Below are 20,156 nucleotides of genomic sequence, written 5' to 3'. Positions count from 1 at the left end.
TTCCTGTGAAGACAATATCTCAGAACCATAAACCATAACATAATCATAACATAAACCATAATGTAAACCATATATCCAGAAATAATATCCGATCAATCAAAATAAATATTTTTTTTGCTATCTCATTTTTTCAATACTTCTGTTCTGTAGCTAGCAGAAATATCTATAATCCAATTATGTAAAAAAGCTTATTATTGGGCTTTAGCTTCATTTTGAAGAAGGCAGCAAGAACATTCTGACATTTTCAAAACATTTCCTAATGTACAAAAAGGCTAAAAAGAAATTTATCAGAACTGGTGACCTCCTAGAAAATATTTTTGTTTTGACTAGTCTCTTTTTCTGATGAAAAAAATTTCCAATTGTGAAATAGTTTCCAATCAGCTCTTCTGAGAACCCTATAAAAATTGAACTGTTACTGCTTGACAATAAAGACAGATTTATAAAAGCCTGTTGCATCAGAAATTCCTGTTCGGCCTTTTATATGTATCTGATTAGAACTATCTAGACTATATGAAAGTTACCTCTCTCTCCCCTTCACTTTCCCACTCCTTCTTTGTCCTTCGATGTGCAGTCACTCACATATTGAATTGTGGAATTAAGATTCTATACAAATTATTTAAGCTTGGAGAATTGCTTTCACCTCAGTTAAAGCTGCTTGCACAATCTTTTTGTCCTCATTTTGCCTCAGTATTCTGTTTGCAATACATATGAATGTTTGCAGTGCTATAATTGCCAGCAGCCCTAGGCAGGATCATCTCTGCCTTGTGCTGTAAAGGCACCACAAGAAAGCATGCCTGCTCATGGAAAGCTTCTTAAAAAGGAGCTCGTGGAGTCATGGCCTGATTCTTCAATAACCAGAAACTTTTCTCTATGACAGAGTTATTCACATACATAAATGCTTGCAGAAACCAAGCAGCAACAACAAAGCATCAAGACTAGAAGTGGAGATACATCAAAAATACCAGCAGAATGGTTTTGCTGAGCACTTTACAGCCAGATGCATATCCAAACTAGAGCCTCTGAGATTTGCAACACAAATAGGAAGACAGGATCTCTCCTAAAATGTAATACATTTAGTTTTATACAGGTAAAGCAGGTGAGCAGTGCTAGTATGTATGTTGTATGTATGTATGTTGTAGTCCTGGCTGGATCAAGAAAAAGCACAGCAACAGAGAGAAAGGGGGAAGGAGAGAAGTAGATTTGTATATGTCATGGTCTGCATCATTGGCTTGCTGCACTCTCCAATGGTAGTAGAGCTGTTCCACGGCTACTGGAATAGTGGAATCTACTTGGGACCTCTTTATGGTACAGGTTGCTCAAATATTTTATTATAACTGCTGACATCTGTTGCTGATGTGCATATAATATGTGAAATGCTTTGGGATAGATAAGGTGAACTGAGCTGTATAAAGTCAAGTTTCAGATATTTTTTTTCTGCTTCTTTTATTCTAAGCAGATCATATTCCTAACCTATAAACATAAACACAGGAGGGATAAAAAGGTACTTTAAAATGTTAAAGACATTTTCATTTTCTTTTATTATTTAAGTCATTTATTACAAATTCATTACAAGCTTTAAGACTTAGAAGTAATTTAAGATTTAAAGCAGTGTTTAGAAGAAATGGTTACTTGAGTTTGATCTTATCTTACTCTGTCAAGTTATTGGAGTTTGTCATGAAGTGGGTGATGCAGAAGACAGGCTATTTCAATGCAATGCAGTTTTCTTTCTCTCCTGTTAAATTGTGAAGATAAATTTAACATGTGCACACAAAACCTGAGAGTTTCTATCTGAACTCCTGCTATCGTGAGTTGTAGCAACTTAAAAGGACCTGTCAGTGGAATTAATGGAAAAAGTATTTGACAGGATAGACTCCGGTCAGTGAAAATGAAGAAATAATAGAACTACTTTAGTGAACTTCACATAAAATAGTAGAAAAATCATCACCCAAGTATGGAAAACACCACCTCCATACAAGTATTGGGGTCCTTTGGATGTAAGTCTGATGAAAAAAAAATGTACAGAATATGGTTTTGATTATAGATGAATTTCTGTGTATGTTGATACACATGTTGGGAGGCTGCAAAAAATCAGAGAGCAGAAGCCAACATACAGCTATTAATGTCCTTGTAGCATGATCCTAAGAAAACAAAAGAAAGTGAGACAGAACTTGCTTGACAGGCAGGATTTTAAGGATAAACTGGTATTTAGAGGGAGACCTTGTACAATGCTCAAACAACTCTCTCCTGCTGAGTGAGGTCTACTGTGCTTGGAGAAATTGGAATGTATATATTTCCATTTCATCATTAATCCCTCTTCCTAAAGAAACAACCCAAAAGACTACATTTTAGCTCATTGTTCAGGCTAGTAAAAAAAAAGAAAAGAGAAAAACCAGAAAAGTATCGTTGTAACTAAATATTTGAAGAATCCCTTTGTGTCACATAGGATGGAAACACACACCTTGTACAAACTGCAGAAGAGAGATTTGTGAAAGGATTACACAATTCAAAAGCTGAATCTCACTGTGCAATTCTTATTTACAACCATGCTAGTTTTCAGGAAAAAAATTATTTGTGCTCTTTTCAAACAGACCAGAATTCAGTGATAGATATGTGTGAAGATAGAATTGCAGACCTGAGCTATCATGCAAGAGTTAAACTTAGCTTGAAAACAACTTTCTGCCAGGGTTTTAACATAATTCAGATAAGTCCACATATCATTAAGCACCATTACCTGTCCTCCCACTTTGCAGTATCCCAAGATGCGGGAATGTGAACAGGGTAATATAAAGTTTTCAACTCAAATATGCCTCCTGAATTTTTCACGTGTTTCAAGATCCATGGAAATGTCCAAGAGGCATCAAAACATACTAATTGCAATAAAACCTTTCAAGCCAGGATACCTGCTTTTTCTGCTATGTCTATCACTACCTCAGTGTGTAACTCCTGATTAGTTACAGGTTTCTGTCAGAAAATCAAGTATTCACCAGCTGTGTGCCTCACCATTTTATTTTCATGAGAGATGAAGTATCCATTTTGAAGTACCACAGGCAAAATATTTTAAAGAGATTTAAGTTTCTAGTTTTTACTAATATCAATGGGCATGGAGCACCTAAATATATCTTAAAATCTGACCACTTGTACTGGCTTTTTTTTTTCCTGGCAAATTATCTTTGAGCTTTCTGAAAAAAAAAAAAATAGAATAATTAAAGAAAGTAGAGATTTCTCTTGAAATTTTCTGTTAGCTGAAAACTCACTTTCAATTGCAAAACAGTTTGAAATAATCCTTTGACCGTTCCCCTACACAATAATTTTTCCTAAAAGCCATATCAGATGGGCAGCAGAAAATGATACATATACTTTCAGGACCATTATTAAGTCTGAAAAATCCTGAATGGAGTACTGCGGTCTTCTTTGACAGGTCATCCACAAAACACACCAGGTCTTTCCAATCTTTCTGCTTTTGCACACAGTTTGTAGCATGATGATACTGTCTTTCATATTAAGATAGCCTTCATTTTTATATAACTGTCAACAAATTTGTAAATGAGCTGAGAAAATTTTGCTGAATTTCAGGGTGACTGCTAAAAATTTTCCTTTTTTTTATTATCCCAAAATAAATGTCTCAATTTTATTAAGAAAATAACATTATCTTTTTTTCTTTCTGCTGGTAAAATGACAGCAACATTTGGTTGACAATAGTGCACTGGAACATATTTTATACACTGAAGGAAGTAAGAAGCTTAACAAAATGATTTTTTGTTGACAGAAGGAAAACAGACTATTGAGGAAATGAATCTGTCATTGCAATAAAGTAGACTTTTAAAAAAATCCTTCTATCTAGCACAAAGCAACTTATCTGCAAAAAAGAATTTTGCTCTCAGAATTTATCATCTATCCAACTTCCCTACCACTTCATCTGCAGATTTTCTCAGATGGTTTAAATTTCACCCTGTATACCCTTCTAAGTCAATAAAAAGATAGGCTGTTATTTACATAAAGGAGTATAGTGAATAGGACATCCTGGACATATTAAATCTGGCAAGTGAATTTTCTTTGATCGTTCATGGTTTTTTTGTGATGATTTCCAACCAATATCCAAGTGAACAAAAACTGAATTGTCTATTCATACATTCCCCTAGTCACATATACCGCATATGTTATATCGAGGATATTGTTATATGAGATCAAACACTGTTCTACATCATATAAGGACACAGTTTCTGAGAAATCTCCAAAGCTCTGATATTGAAACATTGTTATCCAGCCATACAGTAATTCACTGCACTGTTAACTTCTCTGTATGCATATGCAATTGCATGTCCAAAGAAGGACAACAAAGCTGGTGAAGGGTCTAGAGAACAAGTCTTATGAGGAGCGGCTGAGGGAGCTGGGGTTGTTTAGTCTGGAGAAGAGGAGGCTGAGGGGACACCTTATTGCTCTCTACAACTACCCGAAAGGAGGTTGTAGCGAGGTGGGGGTCGGTCTCTTTTCCCAAGTAACAAGGGATAGGATGAGAGGAAACGGCCTCAAGTTGTACCAGGGGATGTTTAGGTTGGATATTAGGAAAAATTTCTTCACCGAAAGGGTTGTCAAGCATTGGAACAGGCTGCCCAGGGAAGTGGTTGAGTCCCCATCCCTGGAGGTATTTAAAAGAAGGGTAGACGTGGTGCTTAAGGATATGGTTTAGTGGTGGACTTGGCAGTGCTAGGTTAATGGTTGGGCTTGATGATCTTAAAAATCTTTTCCAGTCTAAACGATTCTATGATTCTATGACAAAATAAAATTAAACATCAATGTTTTGCAGGTAAATTGCCCTTTTCTTGGAATGATATCATCTCAGAAGAAAGGAACAAGAATAAATTTCTCTTTATTCCCATCTTCTCCTGTTCTATTAGTTCTCCATAAATTGTTACTGTTTCTCAGGAATGGCAAGCCAAGGAGGATTTTTCAAGGCATCTTCTGTACTATTAATTGCTTATTATTCAGTCTTAAATAAAGATCACTTTGTGTCCTTCATGTGAACACCACCTCTAAAAAAATCAAGCCTTCTGTCTCCAGTACTAGACACCTGATGGAACCAACAGGAATTTAGGGCTTTTGAATATTACCCTAAATTTTTATTCACTGAAAACTCTTGCTCAGTTTTAATTTTTCCAATTATATAATGTTGTACTTCAGCTTCTGCTGGCATGTGCTTAGTTAACATCAGCAATGTAGAACTGATGAAAAGTGAAAGGAAGTGTCCTGGTTTCAGCTGGGATAGAGTTAATTTTCTTCCTAGTAGCTGGCATAGTGCTGTGTTTTGGATTTAGGATGAGAATAATGTTGATAACACACTGATGTTTTAGTCGTTGCTAAGTAGGGCTCACACCAGGCAAGGACTTTTCAGCTTCCCATGCTCTGCCAGGTGCACAAGAAGCTGGGAGGGGGCACAGCCAGGACAGCTGACCCAGACTGGCCAAAGGGCTATTCCGTACCATATGACATCATGCTCAGTATATGAACTGGGGGAGTTGGCCGGGGGGCAGCGATCGCTGCTCGGCGATGGGCTGGGCATCGGTTGGCGGGTGGTGAGCAATTGCACAATGTATCACTTGCTTTGTATATGATTATTGTATTATTATAATATTATTATTACTACTACTACTATTACTACTATTCTATTTTATTTTACTTCAATTATTAAACTGTTCTTATCTCAGCCCACGGGTTTTCTCACTTTCACCCTTCCAATTCTCTCCCCCATCCCACTAGGATCAGGGCAGTGAGCGAGCGGCTGCGTGTTGCTTAGTTGCTGGCTGGGGTTAAACCACGACAGTCCTTTTTGGCGCCCAAAGTGGGGCTCGAAGGGTTTGAGATAATAACAGATTAACCAGAGTGTATTAAGGAATTTGTATCTGTTAACAGTTGCCAGTCATAATATTGATTCATCTGTTTTCGGTATTAGTCTATGTTAAGTCCTGGTCTGATTGTCAGGCTCGGGGAAGGTTTGTAATGATACCAAGAGCGAAATTAAGACACAAACGAGGTCATATGCCACCAATCACATGTTTTATTGGGTAAATATAAAAGAGTAAAGCGATAGGAAAGGCAGGAAATATTAGGAGGAAATTAAGCAAGCATTCAGAGAGATAAGCAAAGGATAGTCACCACCATGGATCCAGCGGCATCCCGTTGGTCCTCAGTCTTCAGTTTTTTGGTGGTGGATGGCCACACTCAGGTTTCGTTGTGATGTCTTTTATCCGGTGTTGGAGAGGGAGTTTTGCCCTCTCATTTCGGTTTGGTTACCCAGGGCAACATCACGTACCCAACACATGCACATCTAATCATACAATATATATTGTTGGTAGGCAAGCGGCCTGACCCGGATACCAGTTGGTGTCCTATTCTTGGTGGTGCCTGATAAGCCAAAGAATGGCCTGCTGCTTCACCAAGTTTGCACAAGTTTCCTTGCAAGCTAGTGGTACTTGATAAGCCAAAGAATGGCCTGCCCTCGGGTCTTATCAGATAAACACACAGAAGCAAGCTTTGAGACAATTGTTCTTAACACTTCAGTCTCTTAAAGTCTACCTGATCTGTACCATGCTCTTGTTTTTGCTATTCTTGTTAAAGATTGGTGTTGGGTTTTGCAGTTTGCTGTGCTCTGCAGTGATTAGTGATGTTTTGCCTGGGAGATTTGTTATTAAAACACTGACCTTGAGCCTTATCTGGTATTTGGGTTCTGTAGTGAAGCCATTACTGTACTTTGGGTACCACCTCATGGAGACAATTAGCAATTATACCTCTTCCTCTGAGAGGTTTTTTTATGGAGGAAATACAGAATGTCACCTTTGTTGCTTTCTTCTATGATGTTTCCTCCTTCATTACAACAACTTTTCAGTATCTTGAACATCCTTGGGTAGTTAAGAAATATCTATTGATAGTTCTTGGGAATATTGTTTCAGTTTTGTCTAACGTCAATAAGCATTTTAAGAATATCATCCAGAGATCCGCCCCAAGGCTGGATAGTTATGAGTGGCAGGGTGTGTGGGAGAGCATGGGCAAATGCCTAGGATGGTGGGCCCCTCCAGTATTTTGGAACTTCACCCCTGAACAAGTGCAGAATCCTGAAAATTAGTAGAACATTTGGAAAAAGTATGTTGTCACCCTGGCAATTCTAGGGACGCACAAATCACCGCAATGTGCTGGGGCCTGGCCCATGCCTACTGAGTCCAATTAAACACTACTCAGAACCTTCAAGGAGAAGAGAAGGCCTCTGGATCTGGCGACAAAATGACAGGCACTGTGGCTACGCCAGCCCCGGTGACAGGCGCTGCGGCTACGCCAGACCCTGCAACATGCACTGTGGCTGCGCCAGACCCTGCAAGAGGCGCTGTGGCTATGCCAGAGAACCAACCCATGCCAGCATCAGTCGCCCCTATACAGAAGAAAAAATACACGAGAAAATCAACTTGTTTAGTAACGGCTGATGATGAACCAGAGCCATGACAATAACAGGAGGAGGAAGAGGCAGAACCCACAAATGAGAAGGTAACCACCCGATCTCTGTCCCTGAGTGAGCTGCGAGATATGCAAAAAGATTTCAGTCCTTGTCCAGGTGAGCACATCGTCACCTGGCTGCTCCAATGCTGGGATAATGGGGCCAGTAGCCTGGAATTAGAGGGCAGGGAAACCAAGCAGCTGGGATCCCTTTCTAGGGAAGGGGACATTGACAAAGCAATTGGAAAAGGGGCACAAGCCCTCAGCCTCTGGAGGCGACTCCTGTCAGGTGTGAAGGAAAGGTGCCCCTTCAAGGAAGATGTTATATGTCACCCAGGCAAGTGGACCACCATGGAGAGAGGTATCCAGTCCCTGGGGGAATTAGCTGTGCTGGAGGTGATTTATGGTGACCTGGACAATGAGCAGTTACCCAAAGATCCAGCTGAAGTCCAGTGCACATGACGCATGTGGCGGAAGTTTGTACGGAGCACACCATCATCGTATGCAAACTCACTGGCAATAATGACCTGGAAAGATGAAGAGGGACAGACGGTGGATGAAATGGCTGGCCAACTCCGACAATACAAAGAAAGTCTCTCTTCCTCCCTATGGGCCTGCATCTCGGCTGTGGAGAAAATGCCTGACATGCTAGCTGAGAAATTATCCTGGGAGTTCCAGCGATTAAAGAGGATATGTCCTACTCCTCACCTGTATGGACCAGTATCTCAGCCATTAGGAGTAAGTGTCCCTCTGCTCAAGAGAGAAGATATAGTGGATACACACCACCACCATGGGCCACCCTGTGGTTTTATCTGCGTGACCATGGAGAGGACATGAGGAAGTGGGATGGAAAAATCTACCTCGACCCTAGAGGCATGGGTACGTGAGTTGCAAGGAAAAACAACTACAAAAGGGGGTTCTCCCAGGAAAACTGCTGCTCCAGTTTCCAGTGAGCAGTTCCCCAGACAGAGCAGAAGGGCTGATTTTGATTCCCATCTTAATAAAGGGACTTTTGATTGGCATTTACAAGAAGGGAGTAACGAGTGCTATGACCAGGACTAGAGGGGCCCTGCCTCCAGCCAGGTGGAGGAAAGGGACAATCGGGTGTACTGGACTGTGTGGATTCGATGGCCTGGCACATCAGACCCACAGGAGTATAAGGCTCTAGTGGACACCGGTGCACAGGGTACCCTAATGCCATCAAGCTATGAAGGGGCAGAACCCATCTGTATTTCTGGAGTGACAGGGGGATCCCAACAGCTGACTGTATTGGAGGCTGAAGTGAGCCTAACCGGGAAGGAGTGGCAGAAGCACCCCATTGTGACTGGCCCAGAAGCCTGGTGCATCCTTGGCATAGCCTACCTCAGGAGAGGGTATTTCAAGGACCCAAAAGGGTACTGGTGGGCTTTTGGTATAGCTGCCTTGGAGACGGAAGAAATTAAACAGCTGTCCACCTTGCTTGGTCTCTCAAAGGACCCTTCTATTGTGGGGCTGCTGAGGGTCAAAGAACAACAGGTGCCAATCACTACCACAACGGTGCACTGGCAGCAATATCGCACCAACAGAGTCTCCCTGATTCCCATCCATAAGCTGATTCATCGACTGGAGAGCCAAGGAGTGATCAGCAGGAGTTGCTGTCCCTTTAACATTCCCATATGGCCAGTGCAAAAGTCTAATGGAGAGTGGAGACTAACAGTAGACTATTGGGGCCTGAACAAAGTCACGCCACCACTGAGCGCTGCTGTACTGGACATGCTAGAAATTCAATATGAATTGGAGTCAAAGGCAGCCAAATGGTATGCCACAACTGATATCGCTAATGCATTTTTCTCAATCCCTTTGGCGGCAGAGTGCAGGCCACAGTTTGCTTTCACTTGGAGGGGGGTCCAGTACACCCGGAATCGACTGCCCCAGGGGTGGAAACACAGCCCCACCATTTGCCATGGACTGATCCAGACTGCACTGGAACAGGGAGGGGCTCCAGTACACCTGCAATACAATGATGACATCATCATATGGGGCAATACAGCAGAAGAGGTTTTTGAGAAAGGGAAGAAAATAGTCCAAATCCTTCTGGAGGCCGGCTTTGCCATAAAACAAAGTAAGGTCAAGGGACCTGCACGGGAGATCCAGTTTTTAGGAATAAAATGGCAAGATGGACGTCGTCAGATCCCAATGGATGTAATCAACAAAATAACAGCCATGTCTCCACCAGCCAGCAAAAAGGAAACACAAGCTTTCTTGGGTGTTGTGGGTTTTTGGAGAATGCATATTCCAAATTACAGTCTCATCGTAAGCCCTCTCTATCAAGTGACCCAGAAGAACAATTTCAGAAGGGACTGTCATGGTTTAACCCCAGCCAGCAACTAAGCACCACACAGCCGCTCACTCACTCCCCCCTGCCCCAGTGGGATGGGGGAGAGAATCGGAAGAGCAAAAGTGAGAAAACTCATGGGTTGAGATAAAGACAGTTTAATAGGTAAAGCAAAAGCCGTGCGCGCAAGCAAAGCAAAACAAGGAATTCATTCACTACTTCCCATCGGCAGGCAGGTGTTCAGCCATCCTCAGGGAAGCAGGGCTCCATCACGCATAACGGTTACTTGGGAAGACAAACGCCATCACGCCGAACGTCTCCCCTTTCCTTCTTCTTCCCCCACCTTATATACTGAGCATGATGTCATGTGGTATGGAATAGCCCTTTGGCCAGTCTGGGTCAGCTGTCCTGGCTGTGCTCCCTCCCAGCTTCTTATGCACCTGGCAGAGCATGGGAAGCTGAAAAGTCCTTGACTAGTATAAACACTACTCAGCAAGAACCAAAACATCAGTGTGTTATCAACATTATTCTCATCCTAAATCCAAACCACAGCACTATACCAGCTACTAAGAAGAAAACTATCCCAGCTGAAACCAGGACAGGGCCCTGAGCAACGACAAGCTTTTGAACCAATTAAACAGGAGATAGTTCATGCAGTAGCCCTTGGGCCAGTCCGGGCAGGACAAGACGTAAAACATGTGCTCTGCATCGCAGCTGTGGAGAATGGCCCTACCTGGAGCCTCTGGCAGAAAGCACCAGGGGAGACTCGAGGTCGACCCCTAGGATTTTGGAGTCAGGGATACAGAGGATCCAATGCCTGCTATACTCCAACTGAAAAAGAGATATTGGCAGCATATGAAGGGGTTCGAGCCGCTTCAGAAGTGGTTGGTACTGAAGCACAGCTCCTCCTGGCATCTCGACTGCTGGTGCTGGGCTGGATGTTCAAAGGGAGGGTCCCCTCTACACATCATGCAACTGATGCTACGTGGAGTAAGTGGGTAGCACTGATCACACAACGGGCTCGAATAGGAAACCCCAGATGCCCAGGAATCTTGGAAGTGATCATGGACTGGCCAGAAGGCAAAGATTTCGGAATATCGCCAGAGGAGGAGGTGACGCATGCTGAGAAGGCCCCACTGTATAATAAACTGCCAGAAAATGAGAACCATTGTGCCCTGTTCACTGATGGGTCCTGTCGTCCTGTGGGGAAACATCGGAGGTGGAAAGCTGCTGTAACGGAGTCCTGTATGACAAGTGGCAGAAACTGCTGAAGGAGAAGGTGAATCAAGTCAGTTTGCAGAGGTGAAAGCCATCCAGCTGGCTTTAGATATTGCTGAATGAGAAAAGTGGCCAATGCTCTATCTCTGTACTGACTCATGGAGGGTGGCAAATGCCCTGTGGGGGTGGTTACAGCAATGGAAGCAGAGCAACTGGCAGCGCAGAGGCAAACCCATCTGGGCTGCCACATTGTGGCAAGATATTGCCGGCCGGGTAAAGAACCTGGTTGTAAAAGTACATTACATAGATGCTCATGTACCCAAGAGTCAGGCCACTGAAGAACATCAAGACAACCAGCAGGTGGATCAGGCTGCTAAGATTGAAGTGGCTCAGGTGGGGGTCTGGACTGGCAACAGAATTCCTTGCTTTGCTTTGCTTGTGCGCGCGGCTTTTGCTTTCCCTATTAAACTGTCTTTATCTCAACCCATGAGTTTTCTCACTTTTACTCTTCCAGTTCTCTCCCCCATCCCACTGGGGCAGGGGGGAGTGAGCGAGTGGCTGTGTGGTGCTTAGTTGCTGGCTGTGGTTAAAGTATGACAGGAAGCAACTCTGATAAGTACAGACAGAGTTGATGTTAGAACAACTTGACCATTCAAGCTCGAAGGCAGAGATGGTTCTGAGGCTGACATTATGTGCAAGTATGCCCCAAGATCTTTCATTTATATGAGAGTACCATTTATGTAAACAATCTCAGTTTACATATAAAACACCCCAAAATAAAATATCCCTTTACTTGATGCCAGGGTTTTGTCTCAGTTCCCATCATGCTGTACAGCTCACTGAATCACTGTGAGTTCTGTTTTTTTTTCCTCGTGTTGCCTCACACCAAGGTTTGTGTTTGAGCTTTAACAGTTCCATGAGTTTCGTTATGAGTCAATCATCTTAAAATCCCTGTGAACACATCTAATTCAAATAAGCTTTCCATTTCAGTTCTAGCACAGTTAGAAAAAAAAACCGGTTACTGGGTACTCTGCCATTGGTGCCAAAAAAATTAACTTTATTTATTTCCTTTATTTTAATAGAGCTCCCAACTCTACACTACGTATATAACAGCTAGTAAGAAGGATGCATTATACTGATCTTTATTAGATATGTAATATGAATTTTCCTGGAATATATATGAAGGACAATTTATGAGAAAAATCCAGGCATATTATAGGGGTTTTGTACAGGGAATTCATGTAATCCTAGCCAGTTTCTTGTAAGATTATTTTTTAATCTGATAAAGTTACTTAAGAGCATTAGCAAGTGCCAAAGGTCTGATATAGTACAGTAAATCAGGTTATACTTCACAAGATCATTAAAACAAAGGCACTACAGTGGGAATCACATCCACTAAATGTTGAACAGCCAAATACAAATATCGTTCATTATACTATGCCAGATGAAAAAACTCACTATCCTAAGGAAAAAGAAACACTCTACAACACGTTCTAATATCATAGAATCATAGAATTGTTAAGGCTGGAAAAGACCCTTAAGATCATCGAGTCCAACCGTTAACCTATCACTGCCAAGTTGTCCTGGTTTCAGCTGGAATAGTTATTTTTCGTCTTGGTAGACGGTATGGGGCTGTGTTCTGGGTTTAGGATGAGAACAATGTCGATGATACACTGATGCTTTGGTTCTTGCTAAGTAGTACTAAGCTGTTGCTAAATAGGTGCTAAGTGGCGCTCACACTGCTCAAGGACTTTTCAGCTTCCCCTGCTCTGCCGGGTGCACAAGAAGCTGGGAGGGGGCACAGCCGGGGCGGGGCGGGGTGTGCTGACCCAGACTGGCCAAAGGGCTATTCCATACCATATGACGTCATGCTCAGTATATAAACTGGGGGAAGAAGAAGGAAGGGTTGAACACTGGGTGTGATGGCGTTTCTCTTCCTGAGTAGCCGTTATGCGTGTTGGAGCCCTGCTTTCTTGGGGATGGCTGAACACCTGCCTGCCGATGGGAAGTAGTGAATGAATTCCTTGTTTTGCTTTGTTTGCGTGCAGGGTTTTTTGCTTTGCCTATTTAACTGTTCTAATTTATTTTACTTCAATTATTAAACTGTTCTTATCTCAACCCATGAGTTTTCTCCCTTTTACCCTTCTGATTCTCTCCCCTATCGCACCGGTGGGGGAGTGAGCGAGCGGCTGCGTGGTGTTTAGTTGCTGGCTGGGGTTAAACTATAATACAAGTCCACCACTAATCCATGTCCTTGAGCACCACATCTACCCTTCTTTTAAATACCTCCAGGGATGGGGACTCAACCACTTCCTTGGACAGCCTGTTGCAATGCCTGACTACCCTTTCGGTGAAGAAGTTTTTCCTAATATCTAACCTAAACTTCCCCTGGCGCAGCTTGAGGCCGTTTCCTCTAGTCCTATCACTCATTACTAGGGAGAAGAGACCGACCCCCCACTTCCCTACAACCTCCTTCCAGGGAGTTGTAGAGAGCAATAAGGTCGCCCCTCAGCCTCCTCTTCTCCAGACTAAACAGCCCCAGCTCCCTCAGCTGCTCCTCATAAGACTTGTGCTCCAGACCCCTCACCAACCTCGTTGCCCTCCTCTGGACACGCTCCAGCACCTCGATGTCCTTCTTGGAGTGAGGGGCCCAAAACTGAACACAGTACTCGAGGTGCGGCCTCACCAGTGCCAAGTACAGGGGCACTATCACCTCCCTGGTCCTGCTGGCCACACTATTCCTGATACAAGCCAGGATGCCATTGGCCTTCTTGGCCACCTGGGCACCCTGCTGCCTCATGTTCAGGCAGCTGTCAACCAACACCCCCAGGTCCTTTTCTGCCAGGCAGCTCTCCAGCCACTCCTCCCCCAGCCTGTTGCATTGCATGGGGTTGTTGTGACCCAAGTGCAGGACCCGGCACTTAGCCTTGTTGAACCTCATGCAGTTGGCCCCGGCCCATCGATCCAGCCTGTCCAGGTCCCTCTGTAGGGCCTTTCTACCTTCAAGCAGATCGACACTTCCACCCAACTTGGTGTCATCTGCAAACTTCCTGAGGGTGCACTCAATCCCCTCATCCAGATCATCAATGAAGATGTTGAACAGGACCGGCCCCAACACTGAGCCCTGGGGAACACCACTTTTGACTGGCGCGTCCCCTGGGTGGTGGATAGGGGATCCCTCTCTGGAGGGTGCACCGGATAAAATTGAAGAAGGTGCCGCGAACCAACGCAGCCTAAGGGAAGGCCACCCTGACAGAAAAACCACTGGCCCTCCAAGTCATGGGGGTTGGGCAGGAGGCCAACTACCTCCTCCCGGAAAAAAAAAAAAAAAAGTTGCAGAAACGACGAGCATCAACTCGCAGATGGAGAAAATCAGTAATGAAGTGAGGAGGAGGAGATGGAGCTGGATCAGTCATGTCTTGAGGAAAAAACCAACAGAAGACTGCGCTGTGGCCCTTGGGACTCCAGAGCACGCAGCCGCGGACCGATCGAAGTGGAAGAACGATGTTCGCGCCTTGTGTGCCTCCTGGCACTGAGAGAATTCAGATTCAGATTCAGATCAGCATTTAAAAAAAAACACAACAAAAAAAATAATTCAAGACAGCTGACTATATATCCCTGAAAAGAACCCTGATTAATTTTAAGCTAATTAGCTAATAAAACATTTTCTAAACATAAAGAAATGTCTTATAGAAGCTGCAGCGCGTGCTTTTGGCACCACTGTAAGCTCCCCAAAGCAGCAGTTACATATGTTGTGAAAAAGGAGTGAATCTAATATGAATATAAGAAAATTTGTACCACTTCCTGGAATTTTCTTGGGTGAGACAAACTGGAAATTATATCAGAAGATATGTGTTTTAGTCATACAGAGTTCTTAATCAACTTCATTCTTCTGTTACTATTTTACAGAGAAAAAAGAATTTACTAAGAACTGAAAAAAAATTAAAAAGTATCTATCTCATTTCAACTCAGCTCTTTTCAGTTTTAGAAACCCCAAATCTAAATACTGTCTGTCATATCACTAAAACCAGTGCCCATACTTGCTCCCACAATGAGACTTTAATGATATTACAAAAAACTTTGAAGATATGATCCATCTACAGTTTACAGAGAGGGCAATTAAGAGAAAGGAAAGCAATCTATTCTGAGCTAATCACACCCAACTTCTCAGTTTCCATTACACTAACAGGTCTTCACTGATGCCACCTTTTCAACAGTGAACTATTCTGTCACCGATGTGAACTGTGCCTGACGTAATTAATTCACTGCTTGACTTCTATTTCACCTACAATGAACACAACCACTATCACAAACACCGTTTGTTTTATATCACAATTTTCCTTTCTTCACAAAGCTGTATACGATTCTTACAACAAAGATTTCCAGGCCAGATAAAAATAAAGTTTGACTCTTTTTTGGAAACAGACTATACACATCTTCAGAGCACAGATTAGCTCAGGAAATATTTTCTGCTAGGAAGTTTGTTTAAACGGTTGACTCTGCAAATTCAAATGCAGTCACTAAAGTTGCATATACCATTTGTTTCCTGAGCTTGCAGTACAGGATTCTGTTGACGCAGCTGCAACAGGGATACATGGAGTCCCTAAGCTGCAGGATCCCTCCTGGACAAAAAATTTGATCAGCAAAACTCTACTGTTAGCAAAGTTGTTAATTTCATTCATAGGATGAATGCTCCACAGACTGTATAGACTGAAATGGTATCTTTCCCACTTAGAGCATTTATCTGGGAAACCACATTTACATTTCACTACGCACATAGACAGCATGCACTCATATTTGTGTTAGAAAAAAAAGTGGCATTAGTCATACATTTCCTATTGCCTCTTTCAGTTTTAGGAACTGATGGTGATCTCATAGTCTTACCATAGGAAAACCAAAAAGTCTGTGTCCTTCTATCAGTACCAGTGTAATCCATAGGACCTTCCTTCAGCACATTACATATGATAGAATCTAAAGAAGCAAAAGTTGCAAAGTATGTCACACAGCACAAATTGCTTCCTGCACATCATGAGTTAATGCAATTGTCTTTTCTTGAACTTGGATGTAGACTCTGATTGCCTGCACATAGACTAATAGGGCTATTAAGATGTCTCTATTTCAGCATCAGGGCTCTGGCAATGTATTTAAGGCTAAGTAGAATCAGTAAACGTGATGGCAATGAACAAAATTGCCAGATTGACCTGAGACTTTAATTAATTACAAGGGCTTGCAAATTATCTTTACAGATGTAAGGCTAGCCTTAAATAAAGTAAATCATTCATTAGCTGTTAAGAAAAAGAGAACTGAATAACCAATAGCACAAGTTTATGACAAAATAAAGCAATTAAAGGCAATAAAAGGGGGCATTATTACTAACACAATGGAGAAAGAAATTAATGCAAGAATGACAGGCTAGTTTAAATAAGGCTTAAATAAGGGAGTAGCAGACACATATGTTAGTATTTTAATTTTCAGATTATCTTGATTTTTTTATTTCTCACAATAAAGCAAGCTGACCACTATGGGTTCTATGAAATGAAGAGTTCCTACCGGGGGCCAGAGAGTGTAATGCAGCATATTAGCTCTCCTTCTTACCTTTAATTTTTCAGTATTATTGGGCCACAAACAACTGTTGCACACACACAAAATCAATTTGATTTGTAGATAAACAAAATAGTTAATTCCTTTCAATACAGAGTGAACATGCAGGGCCACATTCTGCTTGTGTGCAAACAGTGACAGTGCATACAAAATAAGTGTACTCTGGTTTCTGTATTACAGATGAGGATGCTGGGCTATAATCCACACAGAAGCATAAGAAAGATGCTTATATCAGCTTTAATTTTGCCTGTTGCACTGCTGCCACCAATGAAGACTGAGTTTCAGCTATATAACCACAAGTTTGCTGACAGTTTTTGTACTGGTTCATAGCAGGAGACAGAAGGGAGTGTAGCCTAGCCTGCTGGCACCATAGTGTTATGTGTGAGAGAGAGTAAAGATACTTGACAGTAGAGTGAATGGAAGAGGCTCGCGTGCATGCAGAAATAACACTGCCTGAGGAAAGAATTGGCAGTTTTACTCAAGCATTTTCCAGCATGAAGGACACTGTATTACCTGAGACATTTTATTGCCTTTTCCTTTTCTCCACTCCTTTGCATCCTTCTCTTTATCCCTTTCTTTTATCTGGAGGAGCGATTTCATGAAACTTCACTTCTCCTAAAGTTCCTTGTACAAGGGCTGCTCTACAACCTCCATGCCAGGATAAGGCTCTGTATTAACAACAAAGAAGCAGTGGCTGCAAGTTGTGCCATAGGCCATTGGATCCAAGCTTGTTATCCTGGTTTTGGCTGGGATAGAGTTAATTTTCTTCATAGTAGCTGTGTTTTGGATTTAGGATGAGAATAATGTTGATAACACACTGATGTTTTAGTTGCTGCTAAGTAGGGCTTACACTAGGCAAGGACTTTTCAGCTTCCCATGCTCTGCCAGGTGCACAAGAAGCTGGGAGGGGTCACAGCCAGGACAGCTGACCCAGACTGGCCAAAGGGCTATTCCATACCATATGACGTCATGCTCAGTATATTAACTGAGGGGAGTTGGCTGGGGGTCAGTGATCGCTGCTCGGGGATGGGCTGGGCATCAATCGGCAGGTGGTGAGCAATTGCATTGTGCATCACTTGTTTTGTGTATTCTTTTATCATTATTATTATTATTAATATTTTCTCTTCCTCTGCTGTTCTATTGAACTGTCTTTATCTCAACCTGCAGGTTTTACTTTTTTTTTTCCAATTCTCTCCCCCATCCCGCTGCGGGGGGGGGGGAGGTGAGCGAGTGGCTGTGTGGTGCTTAGTTGCCAACTGGGGTTAAACCACGACACTTGTTCAGACAAAGTGGCTGCTGCTGGGCCAGGAGGAGCGGTGGGCTAACATGGCGACATTGCAATCATACAGTCATAGAGTAATTTAGGTTGGAAGTGACCTCGGAGGCCCATGCATTAATGCACCCTGCTCAAAACAGGTCTGATTAGGTCAGGTTGCTCAGGGCCATGCCCAGCTGAGTCTTGAACACCTTCAAGGATGGAGATCCTACAGCCTCACTGAGCTCCTGTTCCAGTGTTTGTCTACCCTATTAGTAAAAAACATTTTTCCTTTATATCTAATTGGAATTTTGTATGTTCCAACTTATGTTCATCACTTCTCGACCTATTGCTGTGCACCAGCAAGAAGAGTCTGACTCCACCTCATCTGTATCCTCCGATCAGGTATTCATAGACAGAAATAAGGTCTCCCCAAGCCCCCCCACACTCCAACTTAAGGCTAAACAAGCCCAACTCTCTCAGCCTCTCCTTGTACCACGCTTGCTCCAGCCCCCTGGATATCTTGCTGATCCTTTGCTGGACTCACTCCAGTTGATCAATGTCTTCCTTGTATTGGGGGGCCTAAAACTGGATACAATACTCCTGGTTCAGTCCCACAAGTGCTGAATTGAGGGGAAGGATCACTTCCCTCAGCCCTCTGGCTGCTGCCTTGCTAATACAGCCCGGCATGCTGTTTGCCACCTTTACTGCTAGGGCACAACCCTGGCTCATGTTCACCTTGTAGTTCACAGGACCCCCAGGTCCCCCAGCTTTTCTGCAAAGCTGTTTCCTACACAGCCATCCCCCAGCCTGTAACGCTGAATAGGGTTATTACATGCCAGATCCAAGACTTTGCACTTGCTTTTGTTGACTTTCATAAGGTCAATGTCAGCCCATTTCTCCAGCCTGTTGAGGGCTCATTGAAGACACTTGTCCTCCAGCGTATTGATTGCTCCCACTCCCCCCCCGCCCCCCGTCAATTGGGACTGTTGAAAAACTTGCACTCTGTCCCACCATCACCATTGTTAATGAGACATTAAACAGTATCGGCCTGAGTAGTGATCCCAGAGGGACGCTGCTAGTTACTGACTGCTAGCTGGACTTTGCACCAGTCCCACAACTCATGCAATGAGTGTATGCACCATTTAAACAGCCTTAAAAGGCAGGTAATCACTGTAAATGGCCTGTGTTTGTCGTGGAGAGGAGAGTGAAAATTCAAGCTGGACTCAAGACTAGAAAAAAGGCTAGTGGATAAACTACCAAATGAATAATCCTGTGCAGAACAGATGCACCAAAGCTAAGGGCTGGTACTGCAGTGAGACTGTGGGAGCAAAGCTGAAGAATTTTTATTCATAGTTCCTGGCAGAGTGTGAGATTTCTTTAATCCAGCCCTTAAAGAAAGCTCTCTGTTCAGTTCTATTGGGTCAGGGGGTTTTGTTGCATTTAAAGACTATTCTCTAGTGCCAACAGGAAATATAAGAAATAAAGGTAATAATCAAAACTTACCCATACTGATAGAATTTTAATCTTAGTATATGGTATAACTGAGGGTTCTAGATACTACTTGCTGAAAAAATATAAAATACAATGTCTAAAGTATTATATTTAACATTTTAATACCTGCTAACAGCTTAAGATTAGCAAATATTTTTGGCTAAAACATTTCCCTGCACCTAAAGTTTGGAAGCAATAGTTTTGATTCCCAACATTCTTCTGCTGGCTGAAAAACTGTCTTGTCAGCCACTGAGAATGGTATTGCATCCACTTAGCAATGGCTGGAGATCACAGATGGTTGTAAGAAAGTTAACTTCCAATGTATATTCTTTGCATTCAAGGTGTAGAAGGCTGGGCTGCACTGCTGTCTGCATAAAAGCCCACGCAGGAGATTTAGATATATGTAGATAACTGAATATGTTTCAGTTTTACTATATTCATTATGTTTTAGTTTAATTTTTTTCTTTATACATTACTGAATAGCTTTCCATCATTTTGCTGTACAGGCATAGCTTCAAAGTGCTAGTACCAATAAACTTTTAACAAATTTACATGATGTTTATTGGGATAAGATGTTCTATCACAAAATGCAATTTGTATGAGTGTTCTTAGATATTAATGGTTAAATGAGTTACACCTCTTTTCCTCCCAATACTCATTTGTTCTAGAGTGGTAAGCATAGTCACTAGATATTATATTTATTTATCCTAGACTTGCTGTTACTATCTATAATGAACTCATCTTCCCCCAACTGTAGTGTTAAAACAAAACTTAATGTACAAATAGATAGAATTC

The sequence above is a fragment of the Platalea leucorodia genome (assembly GCF_965183815.1).
Source record: "Platalea leucorodia genome assembly, chromosome: W".
Lineage (NCBI taxonomy): Eukaryota > Metazoa > Chordata > Aves > Pelecaniformes > Threskiornithidae > Platalea > Platalea leucorodia.
This window is presented reverse-complemented; position numbering follows the sequence as displayed.